Source organism: Sus scrofa, chromosome 9, assembly GCF_000003025.6.
Source record: "Sus scrofa isolate TJ Tabasco breed Duroc chromosome 9, Sscrofa11.1, whole genome shotgun sequence".
Lineage (NCBI taxonomy): Eukaryota > Metazoa > Chordata > Mammalia > Artiodactyla > Suidae > Sus > Sus scrofa.
The window spans coordinates 109,860,413-109,872,681 of NC_010451.4; the positions used below are offsets into that span (position 1 = coordinate 109,860,413).

The 12,269-nt window shown below is 45.0% G+C and overlaps 1 protein-coding gene across 1 annotated transcript in view; it reads right to left on the reverse strand.

Moving 5' to 3' along the window:
* CNTNAP2 (contactin associated protein-like 2) overlaps positions 1-12,269 on the reverse strand; it is a 2,040,635-nt gene that overhangs the window by 119,903 nt on the left and 1,908,463 nt on the right.

Consider the following 12,269-nt stretch of genomic DNA (forward strand, 5'->3'; position numbering starts at 1 on the left):
GTCAGATACATTTCTGCTGGCCACTATGGGAACTCCCATGACATCATTTTTAATCTTCACAACAAAGCATCTGACATCAGTACTACTATCATCCACAGTTTATAATTAAGAAAACTGAAGCTTAGATATGCAGGGAACCTGCTGAAGATACTTTAGCAGGTGGAACAGCTGACTCCAGGGGTCTGAGGCCATAGCCTCTGGTCTTAACCTTCACTCCACGTAATCTCCTCCTCCAGTCTAAACATTATTAAAAGATTTGCTTTTGCTTCTGTTTCATCTGGATGTTGAGAATGTCTCTTTTGTTTATATGCCGTACTTATGAATTAACTATATCTGTTAAAGACACATTTGAGTGACAAGAGAAGATTATTTCACCATTGACAGTGTGTTGTTTTGGAAAGGATACTGAATGAACCTGCTATGGGGCCTTGGCCCAGTCACTTACTTTTGTCCTTAGCTGTGATATGACAAAATTTATTTTATTTTTTAATTTTTTTATAATGATTTTTATTTTTTACATTATAGCTGATTTACAGTGTTCTGTCACTTTTTTACTGCACAGCAAGGTGACCCAGTCACTCATACATGTATACACTCAGATGAAGACTGAAGTTTAAATAAATTATATTCTAGGCACTTCTATGATGCTATCTATGAAGGTAATAATAATGAAAAAAACCCAATGGATTTCTAAGAATGAAAGTTATCAATGCAATGAAAAAAGAATGAGAAACTAACTTTAAACGATAACTCATGGGACAAATTTCTTCCAAATGGAAGGCTTCCTTCTGCCTTGAGAAGATTTTGGACCTTACGACGGTGTTAAATTTTCTTTAGGACATGAAAAATTAGATATAATTACTTCTCTTCAGTTTTAATATCATTTCTTGCCTATCACTTAAGTAAGCTTTCTCATCAGTGTTTTACTACTTCTTTAATCGCTATAATAAAAGCCAAAGGCAACTGAGCAGAAATTTCAATTAACTGTTTGCCATTTGTTCATTTATCAGTTTTGCTGCATTCTACTCAAAAGACAGAAGAAAATCATAGGCGATAAGCTGCTGTCAGGGACTTTCGGAAAGTAGGAGCAGACGGTTCAATCTACCACATTTTTCTCTGCCGCCATTTAAAAATGAATTCCATTAATCATGCCCTTCAAGAACACTCTAAAAGACCTACAACATCTGAAGCTGTAGATAAATATTTCATCCCTGTACGTTTTCCAACCTTTACCGGCAGAGGCAGGGAAGTCGCGGAGATGATGGTGTGATCACGGCTTGCTTCTCCTCCCTGCCCATTCCCCACCCACCCCCGCAGGGTCCAGGGAACCAGTCCCTCCTAGACGGTTACCAAACACTATCCCTTGAATAAGTGACTCCAGGGGATAACGTGGACCAGATCTCCCATTGCTTTGATTACTTCTCTAAAACTGAAGTTGGTATTGTGGTAACTGTTGAACCACATACAGTTATAAGAGATAATACAGACAGATTCTTTGCATATTTTGCCCAGTTTTCCCCAAACCGTTTCACTGCTTGTACTCAGACTTCATACTCGTGTGTGTGTGCGCGTGCGCGCGCGTGTGTATTTAATTCTATGCAATTGGATCATATGGGCAGGCTTGAGTGTTCACCACCACAGTCCAGATGACGAATAATTCCAACCCCCTTGGCTTCTCTTTCCCCCTCTTAACCCTGTCACCAACTGTCACCAACTGCTGGCAACCACTATGCTATCCCTCATTTCTAAAATTTTGTCATTTCAAAAATGTCATGTAAATAGAATCATTAGTTGTACAACCTTTGGGGCCTGGCTTTCCCCTCAGAAGAAATGCCTAGAGATTTATCCAAGTTGTTTTGCATATCAATAGTTTGCTCCTTTTATTACTGAGCAGTATTCCACAGTTTGGAGACGCTGCTTATGTCCTTTTCTAGCGGAGCTCTATTCTTCTCGCCTTTGTCTTTCTGAGAGAGAATCTTGTCCTAATCAACCCAGGATACCATCTGCCTGAGGAGGGAGAGAGGGTAAAGGTGGGAGAAGGGAGGGTTTGTTCCAGGAAGCGTTCAGTTTCTGCCATGCACCGGGGGACCTGGCGTCCACGGGATATGCTTGAACTTGTCCAGAGATGTTAATTTTTATCCCCTGCTCCACAAACCACTTCTCTACCAATGTCCCTCTCAGTAAACAGCACCACTATGTGCCCAGTTATTAAGGCCAAAATCTTGGGGAGCTACTGGTCTCTTTCTTTCACCCACCACATCCAGTTTGCCATCAGATACGGTGGGCAATTCCTGCAATCTATTTCTGGTCAGGTGCTTCTCCATTGCTGCCCCTGCAAGGCCACTACCTGTCACCTGGGCTCTACAACTGGAATCTTACTGGTCCTCTGAGTCTATCCTGCTCTTCCCTGTCCACCCCCGCTATAGTCAGCACAGCACGTGGCAGCTGGAATGACGCTTCTAATATCTCAGTCAGACCCCTGGCTTCTGCTGCCTCCCACCTTACCTCCACAGAGGTCTCCAATCAGACACTCTAGCTTTGTCTGTCTGTCCTGTCATCACGAAGGTCCAGCCACCCTGGCTTTCTTGCCCAGCTGGCCTCCACCTCAGCCTTCCAGCCTTTGCATCCCCCCACCCCTCAACGCTTCCTGGGACACGTTCCCGCTGGATGTCCACACATGGCCTCCCCTACCTCATTTAGGCTTCTGCTTAAATGCTCCCTCCTCTTCCCTACTCTGAGAGGACTTTCCCAAATCCTCCTTTATTTTTCTTCACAGCATTTCCTGCTTGCTAACGTCATAGTATACACTTATTCCCTTGGTCTTTGTTCAAGCCCCTAGAAGACCTGCCTCGTAAAGACAAGGGCTCTTTCTGTTTTAGTCACGGTTTCATTCCAGTTACTGCCATATATCCAGCCTTCCACATATGTTTGAGCAAATAAATAATTTCCTCCATCTCCTTTACTCATGTCTTTTAAGGCATCAAGGACTAAGCAGGTCGTAGAGTTTTCCTGTGATACAGAGACCCTGTCTACCCTTCTGCCAACATGGGAAACGCAGGAAGCTATTTCTTTTCCTTTCCTTTCCTTTCCTTTCCTTTCCTTTCCTTTCCTTTCCTTTCCTTTCCTTTCCTTTCCTTTCCTTTCCTTCCTTTCTTGCCACACCTGTGGCATATGGAAGTTCTCAGGCTAAGGGTCGAATCAGAGCTTCAGCTGCCAGCCTATGCCACAGCCACACCAATGCCAGATCCCTAACCCCCTGAGCGAGGTCAGGGATCGATCCGCATCCTCATGGATACTAGTTAGGTTCGTTACCACTGAGCCACAACGGGACCTCCAGGAAGCTATTTCTTAATTGCAGGAATCTGGTGACAGGGAACACAGGAGGTTGCCTGAATGCCCCGTCCCACTTCCCCGCGCCCTCCCCATAACCGTGCCCTTTGTGAAACATTGCTGATTCTCCATTCTCAGACTGAAAAAGCAAAGTCCCTTTTTCTTCTCCCTGACTCTGGATTTGGCCAAATGGCTTAACTGGGACAGTGGCTTAATTTGAACAATGGATTAATTTGGACAAGGGCTTGAAAAGCACTCTTAGGAATGGGCTCTGAGTTTCTGCTGTTGGCTTGAGGTGAATATGCCCTCGTGGCCCTACGGCCCTGGAGGAAGGTGGCAGATGCATCAAATGGCACTCGACCTTTAACTCACCTGCAGGTTAGTGGAAAGGCAAAGTATTTGTTGCATCACCCTTCTTTTGGGGTCAATAGCTCATTGGTAGAAGAAGTAAAAACAAGGCTTTTTTTTTTTTTTTTTTAAAGCCCAAGACTACGAGAAAAGGAGAGGCAGAGGACAGAAGGACAGAGAAGAGAGTTGAGCTCTGGCCCAGAGAGCAGGAAGAATGTCTGTAAAGGATGAAAAGAGACTGAGGGTGGGGGCTTCGGGACAGATTTTCATGTGGGGGTCCTGCACCAACATAGAGCAACCCAGCCTTATCAAGCCAGGGAAGGAGAGTGAGAGGCGAGGCCTCTGGCTCTCTCCAGTCTCCCTCCTGTGAGGAGGTGGAGACGATTCCACCATGGGGCTGCTGTGGGCAGGGGGAGGACTGGACAGAGACCGCCCCCCACCCCCACCAGGGAGGGACAGAAGCTTCAAAGGGGGCGATGGCCTGTGGTAACCCTGGGAGCTGGGAGCAATGCTTTGGTCAAGGAGGGGCTATAAGCTCATCGACCTCGGATCTTAACACTCAGGCACCAGGCGGACCCAGGCCAATGGATGGGGGGCCCCGCAGATGGCAGACCTCGAAAACTCAAGGCAGGACCAGCAGTGATCCAGGTCCCTCCTTGTTATGATGCTAAAAGTACACCTAAGCTCCAACATCCCACTACCCACCCTCTTCCATATTCTATGTACATACATGCACCTGTAGGGAGAGCAGGGTATAGGAATAGCAACTTGAGACACTAAGCATCTTTATTCAGGGAGGACAGAGCACACCAGAGGGACTGGTGAAGCGGCCGAGTCAGACTCAGCCTCAAGACAGACTGGACACAGCGTATCTGCCCTTGTCATCCAGAAGGGATGCCAGCTCAGCACAGACAAATGAAGATATTGCATTTTCCCTGCACATCCAAGTTGTTTTGTGCATTGTGATGTACAACTCTATCGTAACCATAGCAACCTCTAGTTTGGTCTCCCCTCAGCCTCTCGCTCACTTCCTATTATGCATTTTCCATTCTGCAGATGGTGTTCTCTATCTAAAGTGTCAGTCTCCATCAGGTAACTTTCCTGATTAAAAAAAGTCCTTCCCATGACGTGACCCCCCAACTCCTTTAGCTCCAGGATGCCACTACAACCTTAACATGACTTGTGATGAAATCCTGGAATACAACAGACGTCTCTGCATTCACCTTGGACCCCAAATCTGCCGACTGTGATGCTCTGAGCTCTGTGTTCCTGGGGAACATACGGGGTGGGAAGGAGGGACAAGCCAGAATGGCTGGGGAGTTGATGCTCCTGGAAACAGCCCTGAGCCAGGCGGGAGGGGAGGAGGGGGAGCGAGACCCAGGCTTCCTGCGGCTCAGGAGACCCTGAGGTGGGCTCTGCACTGCCTCCCATGGTCCCCCCTGGTCCTGAGCTCCCTGACTGGTGGTGTGAGTGGCCCGATAGCGGGCCATTCCTTTTCCTGTTTCATTTCTCCACTCCTCTACTACTATTTCCCATGAGCAGTGGACATGGACATGCTTTTAAATTCCTATCTATAATATATCCATAATGGTGCATGATGCCAAGGAAACTTTGATATAATTATCCTTTTAGTTCTCACATGGAAGGGAGAAACTTCTCAGTCTTAATATTGTATTTCTTACCTTTTCAAAAAAGAATTACCCCCACTATAGTCTTATTGTTTCAAGGATTTTTAGGCTTTATGTAATCTAGTTTCCCTCCATCTAGGGAACTCCTCAAAGTACAGGACAGATTTCTATTTAGCTTTTATTAAATATTCCCAATACTGGAAATTCCACTACCTCAAAAGAGTGGCCATTTTTCAATAGCTCTAATTATTAGGAAGTTCTCTCCTACAGGGAACTGAAAATTTCCTCTTACTGGTCTACTTTGAGACATTCAGTAATAAGCCTCTGCAATACCTAATCCTTCCTGCATGGGGTAGCTGTCAAAGACTGAAAACAAATTCTTTCACTTCTCTTAAATAACATCATCTTTTTTTGGTATAAATATCCCCAGGTCTCTTGATTTTTTTTCCCTCTAGGGTCCCTTGTCTACCTGGTCTTCCTACAAGATTAATATCCATCTTAAAAATAAGGTGCTTAGGATTGGCCATGGCATCCCAGCTGAATTTGACTGTACTTCCTTGCTCTAGACACAATTCTCTTATTAATGTAGTTCAGTATTGTGTTTATTTAAAAATCAATCACCATATAATGTTGGCTTATATCCAACTGTCCATAAAAACCAACCTCCTGAGTCTTTTTCGTGATACCAGGAGTCTTCTATCTTATTTTTTTTTTCTTTTGGTCTAAGTGCAGGAATTAGGTTTATCTCTGTTATATTCCATCTTATTATTTTTATCCTATCTTTCTAGCCTGTCAAGATGCTTTTGAAGAGCTTTTTATCATCCAGCTTATTGAACCATCCTTCTCAGCTTTGTGTCATTTGCAAACTTAATAAACATTCTATTTGTGTCTTTATCCAAGGCAGTGATAGAAATGTTGGGGGAAAAAAACATGAGTAAAACAGAAGACCCTACTTCAGACTTCCAATTGACTTAAAGAGTCTCTTGAAAGACTATTAAATCTGTTGCTGAAAATCAGATATATAAAGTCTATGACATCACTCAGCTAGTAAAGAATAAAAAATGAACATAATGAGGTCTGGTGAAATTTCTACTTTGTGAAGCTCTGCTCCCTGCCAGTGATCCTGATCTTCTTGGAGGATTCAGAAATGGAACAATTCATTCCAAAATTCGGATGTTGGTCAACAATGATCACAGTTTTATTTCTAGACTGTTTCCTTCCTAGAAGTTACCCTTGTCTTTGATCAGGTACCCATCCTTTTATCCTTTTTATGTGTCCTTTTTCAAGTGGTGCTCATCAAAGAGCTCCATGTGAAGCCGTAGTATTTATTTAGATCCATCTCTTTTTCCTTCTTTTATGGGATCAGTTTCTGATGAGCAGTTGATTTAGCTAAGCAACAGCTTGGGGGCATGGTTCACTAGGAGGGTGTCAAAACCTCACTGGAGTACACAGATACCAGTCTGAAGTTCAAGTTGTCTTTACAGATGAATATTTACACAGCTGGTGAATGCATATTGCTTGTTTCTCACATAAGAATACGTCAATTACAAAGGGAAATTTTAAGTTCTTCTTACCCATCTTGCCCCTATTAAATGATCATGTTTTTAAAGAACCTTGACTAGAGGAGGTGGCCGGGGATTAGCCTCGCCAGACATCTCATGTTTGTTTTGGTTCTCACTGTAAGTCCTTTGATTTCATTAAAAGAAGTTATCGTCAGACTGTCAGATCTCATCCTTGCTTCTTCATTCTATTGAAAGATGCAGGAGTTAACAGGAAGTGATACCGGGCTCTTGGTGTCAGGCACCTGTTTCAAATTCGACCTCTATCAATGACTGGCTGTGGACCTTAAGCCAGCGGGTCTCAGTTGGTGGAGACTCTACCCTCGGCCAGAACATCTGGCAACATCTAGAGACATCTTTGGTTGTCACAGTTGGGGAGCAGGGGGTTGCTACTTTTATCCAGTTGGTAGAGGGTGCACTAGTCAAGCACCACAACAAAGAATTATGTGTCCGACCCCAAACAGCCGTAGCGCTGCTACTGGAAAACCTGCTTTAAGAGATTAACTTCATCTTTCGGAGCCTTGGTTCTCTTCCCATGCAACGCAGGTTAACAGTGGTACAGGGCAGCCTTGTGAGGGTGGCAAAGAACATTACACTCAGAACATGTACTGTAATGACTGGCACGGAGCCAGCGTCAAAAAATTGTAATTACTTGCTTTATTATTACCAGGCATGATGGTAGAGTCTTCCTAAGAGGTTCGCTTAATGCTAAAAAGGTAGTTCATTTACGGCACAGATATCTTTTTGAGCATTTCCATATGCTGGCCACAGATCTGACCATTGCAAATAGACCAGTTTAAAAGACAAAAAGTGGAGTTCCCGTTGTGGCCCAGTGGAAACAAACCCAACTGGTATTTCGATCCCTGGCCTCGCTCAGTGGGTTAAGCATCCGGCATTGCCTTGAGCTGTGGTGTTGGTCACAGCCAGGGTTGCTCTGGCTGTGGTGTAGGCTGCAGCTGTCGCTCTGATTCGACCCCTAGCCTGGGAACCTCCATATGCTGTGGGTGTGGCCCTAAAAAAAAAAAAAAAAAAGACGAAAGACAAGACCATCCACCTTCCAGAAGCTAACAGCCCGCAAATAGGCCCAGTGTCCAGTTTTGTAACGAGGGAATCCCGGCCCTGGGAGGTTCAAGTAAGGTTCCCAAGGGTTCGGTGCTGACAAGGGGCAGAACCTGGCTTGAAACACCACCAGCTGCTACAGACTGAGGGTTTGATCTCCCCAAGTTCATATGCTGACATCCTAACCCATAATGTAGTGACATAGGGATGTGGAGCTGGGGTTAGATCGTGAGGGTGGAGCTCTCTCTCGAATGAGATTTGTGCCCCTGTAAGAAGAGCCGAGAAATAGCTTGCTTCTCTCTCCATCACCTGAGGCCGCAGTGAGAAGACAGCTGTCTGCAAACTAGGAAGTGGGCCCTTACCTGACACCTGATCTGCTGGGACCATGATCTTGAATTTCACAGCCTTCAGAACCGGGAGAAAGAATGTCTGTTGCTTAAGCTGCCTGGTCTGAGGTATTTCATAGCAGCTTCAGCTAAGACACCAGCTCTGCCTCATTCCAAAGCCCATTTGCCTTCCATTCCATTATCAGATGCCTGCTTTTAGGAAACCCAAATTGCAAGGTATGTGAGAATTACAGTTCTCGCCTCTGGGCTCGTTTTATTGATTTTTTTCTTCTTTTTAGGGTTGCACCCCATGGCTTGTGGAAGTTCCCAGGCTAGGGGTTGAATCGGAGCTGCAGCTGCAAACCCATACCACAGCCAGAGCAGCATGGGATCTAAGCTGAATCTGCAACCTACACCGCAGTTTGCAGCAATGCCAGATGCTTAACCCACCAAGCGAGGCCAGGGATCGAACCTGTATCCTTATGGATACTAGTCAGGTTCTTAACCCACTGAGCCACAACAGGAACTCCTATTAAGGTTTTAATATCATCATCCACGCCTTCTCACTCTGCAGGATACTCTCTGATGACACACATCTTGTTTCTTTTCGTTTTACTCTTCTTTATGCCACCAAATATTTACTGAGCACATGCTCCTTGTTAGGGTACAGTGGAGCTGGAAGATACTGCCATGGCCTGCAGGGAGCTCATGGCTGGTATGGTTGAGAGTCAGTCTCAGCTAGAAGTCATCATATCGGACCCACAGCAGCAGCTTAACTTACCCTGAAGGGCATGAGGCCACCAGGCCACCTCCACCTCTGGACTGTGGACCCCCTTAGAAGCGTTTATGTTTCTTTGTTTCTTCCTTCTTCCTTCCTTCCTTCTTTCTTCCTCCCTCCCTCTCTCCCTTCCTTCCTCTCTCTCTTTCTTTTTTTTTTTTTTTCTTTTTGGTCTTTTTTAGGGCCACACCTGCGGCATATGGAAGTTCCCAGGCTAGGGGTTTAATTGAGTTTGTAGCTGCTAGCCCACATCACAGCCACAGCAACTTGGGCACTGAGCCATGTCTGTGACCTACACCACAGCTCATGGCAATGCCGGACCCTTAACCCACTGATCGAGGCCAGGGATCAAACTCATGTCTTCATGGACACAGGTCAGGTTTGTTACCATGGAGCCACGACGGCAACTCCCTGTTTATGTTTCTTTATATAACTCATCCCATGCACAGTAAATTTTCAAGCACAGCAAAATTTTCCTTTGGTAAACAGAAAACCCTGGGTGTAACACTGAGACATCTGAGGCTCATGTTACGCTTTTAGCTTGGCAAAGATTTACAGCACAGTAAACTCCTGCTTATAGAGGATGTGCCTTCCTTGAAGGTCCATGCCTCATTGCCTACTGTAATTTTGCTGAGGTGTCAATTTAATCACCTGACCTAAAATACCGATGAACAAAAGAGTTACTCATAGTGAGGGAACCTGTCCATCAACCAACATTCCTGCCAAAACATGACTTTGTGAGTTTCATGAAAGAAAGTCCTTTGTTTCATTGTTCACAGTGGGTGTGACTTTAGAATATCATAGTGTCACGGCGTAGAGTTTGTTTTGATGGAATCATTACAGCCCTGAAGGAATGCTTAACATTTCCAATTACTCTTCACTGAATTGTGGGAATGCATATGGGGGCAGCCTGGTGCTTACCAATGTCTCAGGGTCCATGCCTCATGGATGCCAAGGGTCTACTAACTATGTTGGCATATGGAAATAAATTACAATGGCACAACTCAGCTTTCGTTGCATTCCTTCTGGACCTAGACCCTTCATCGACAAGTTCTTTTGATCTGCTTCACCATGAACTCTTGTCAGAGAGACCCTGCTTTATCACAAACTAGTAGAGTAACTTTGGCAAACTGACCTTCCTCAGTTTCAGTTTCCTCACCTGTTAAATGAGGATAATAGTCATAGGCTTTGCTTCACTGGATTGTTGTGACATCAAGTGTCACATTTACATGTGGAAGAAGTCCAGCACAATGCCTAAAACACAGCAGGTGGTCTGTGAGCCTGGGCCCTCATTCCTTTTCTCTCTTTTTCTTTTGGCTGCACCTGTGCATGTGGAAGTTCACAGACCAAGGATTGAACCCGTGTCACAGCAGTGAAAACTGCAGATCCCTAACCTGCTAGACCACCAGGGAACTCTCCTTATTCCTTTTCCACTTCCACCCACCGACTGATATTGCTCCTCCTTCCTGCCTTTTCACTGAGGATGTGTTCCTTTCCTCTGTGGCCTTACGTTCAACTTTGCCCGCTGTCTTGCCTGCTGTGTTCTCCATTCTAAGTCTGGGAAGACTTTTTCCTCTTGCCACGTACTGATGTGGGATTTTTGTGTGTGTGTCTTTTTGCCTTTTCTAGGGCTGCTCCTGCGGCATATGGAGGTTCCCAGGCTCCATATCGGAGCTCCATACAGGTCCAATCGGAGCTGTAGACGCCGGGCTATGCCAGAGCCACAGCAACTCGGGATCTGAGCCATGTCTGCAACCTACACCACAGCTCACAGCAACGCTGGATCCTTAACCCACTGAGCAAGGCCAGGGATTGAACCTGCAACGTCATGGTTCCTAGTCGGATTCGTTAACCACTGAGCCACGATGGGAACTCCTGATATGGGATGTTAAGCTAATCCCTCACAGGTCAACCTCTGCTGCCCAAATCTTCTTTCTTGTTTCATTCCTAAGTTCACCATTACAGACGTTATAGCACAGTAGTTAGGAACAGAAACCCAGGTATCTGACTGCCTGGGTCCAAGTTCTGAGTCCACCACTTATTAAGGAGGTGGCCTTGGATATATTATTTAACCTCTCAGAGCCTCGATTTTCTCATCTGTAAAATGGAGAGATGATCATCTTGATTATCTCATGGAATTGCTGAGAAGACTAGGTAAGTTCATGTATCTGAAGTGCTTAAAATGGAGGCTGGCCTAGAGAAAATCCGATATAAGTGCATATTATTGTTATTTTTATTACAGGCTGGGTCTCTTGTTCTCTCCATTATCTGCTAGTTAGCTCCTCCCACCCTCCCACCTACTTTTTTTTTTTTAAAGATACATACTTTATTTATTTATTTATTCATTGTCTTTTCTAGGGCCACTCCCATGGCATATGGAGATTCCCAGGCTAGGGATCCAATTGGCCTACACCAGAGCCACAGCAACACAGGATCCGAGCCATGTCTGCAACCTATACCACAGCTCACGGCAATGCCAGATCCTTAACCCACTGAGCAAGGCCAGGGATCAAACCTGCAACGTCATGGTTCCTAGTCGGATTCGTTAACCACTGAGCCACGATGGGAGCTCCTACTTTTTTTTTTTTTTTTTGGTCATGCCCACAGCATGTGGAAGTTCCTGGACCAGGGATCAAACCTGCACCAGAGCAGTGACCCAAGCTGCTTCAGTGACAATTCCAGATCCTTAACCGGCTGTGCCATAAGGAAACTCCCCTCTCATCTTTTAAAACGAGTGCGTTTACTAATTAATAACATTCCTGTCACCACTACCCACTGGACCCAAAGTCACCTCCTCCTTAGCCCACACGTTACCCACCATCTGACTATTTCCATTTCAGTTCACAATTCACATTCCCTTAGAAAAAAAATTCATCAGCTTTACATCAACCATTTAAAACTACTTACCCGTCATATCTATATTTAATCTAAATAGCACTGATCTATAGTAAAGAGAAGGGCCAGGGTGGCTCTTAAATTCACAATCACACTTAAGGGAGGATGTTGTGTCACAGTTTCCCAAGTCCTACGAGCCTTCTGATTTGCAAATAATGGGTCAGGTACCTGTCTCAAGAGTGAGAGGAAAAGAGAATCATGCTTGATATGCTTAGAACAGGAAAAAGTGAAATATTATTAGTAGGTAGAGATCTAATAAACCAATGAACAGATTTTAGAGAAAGAAGCTTGGAGCAGACACTTGGCTTCTCGTGTGTTTCAGTGTGTCACACACCAAACAACGTGG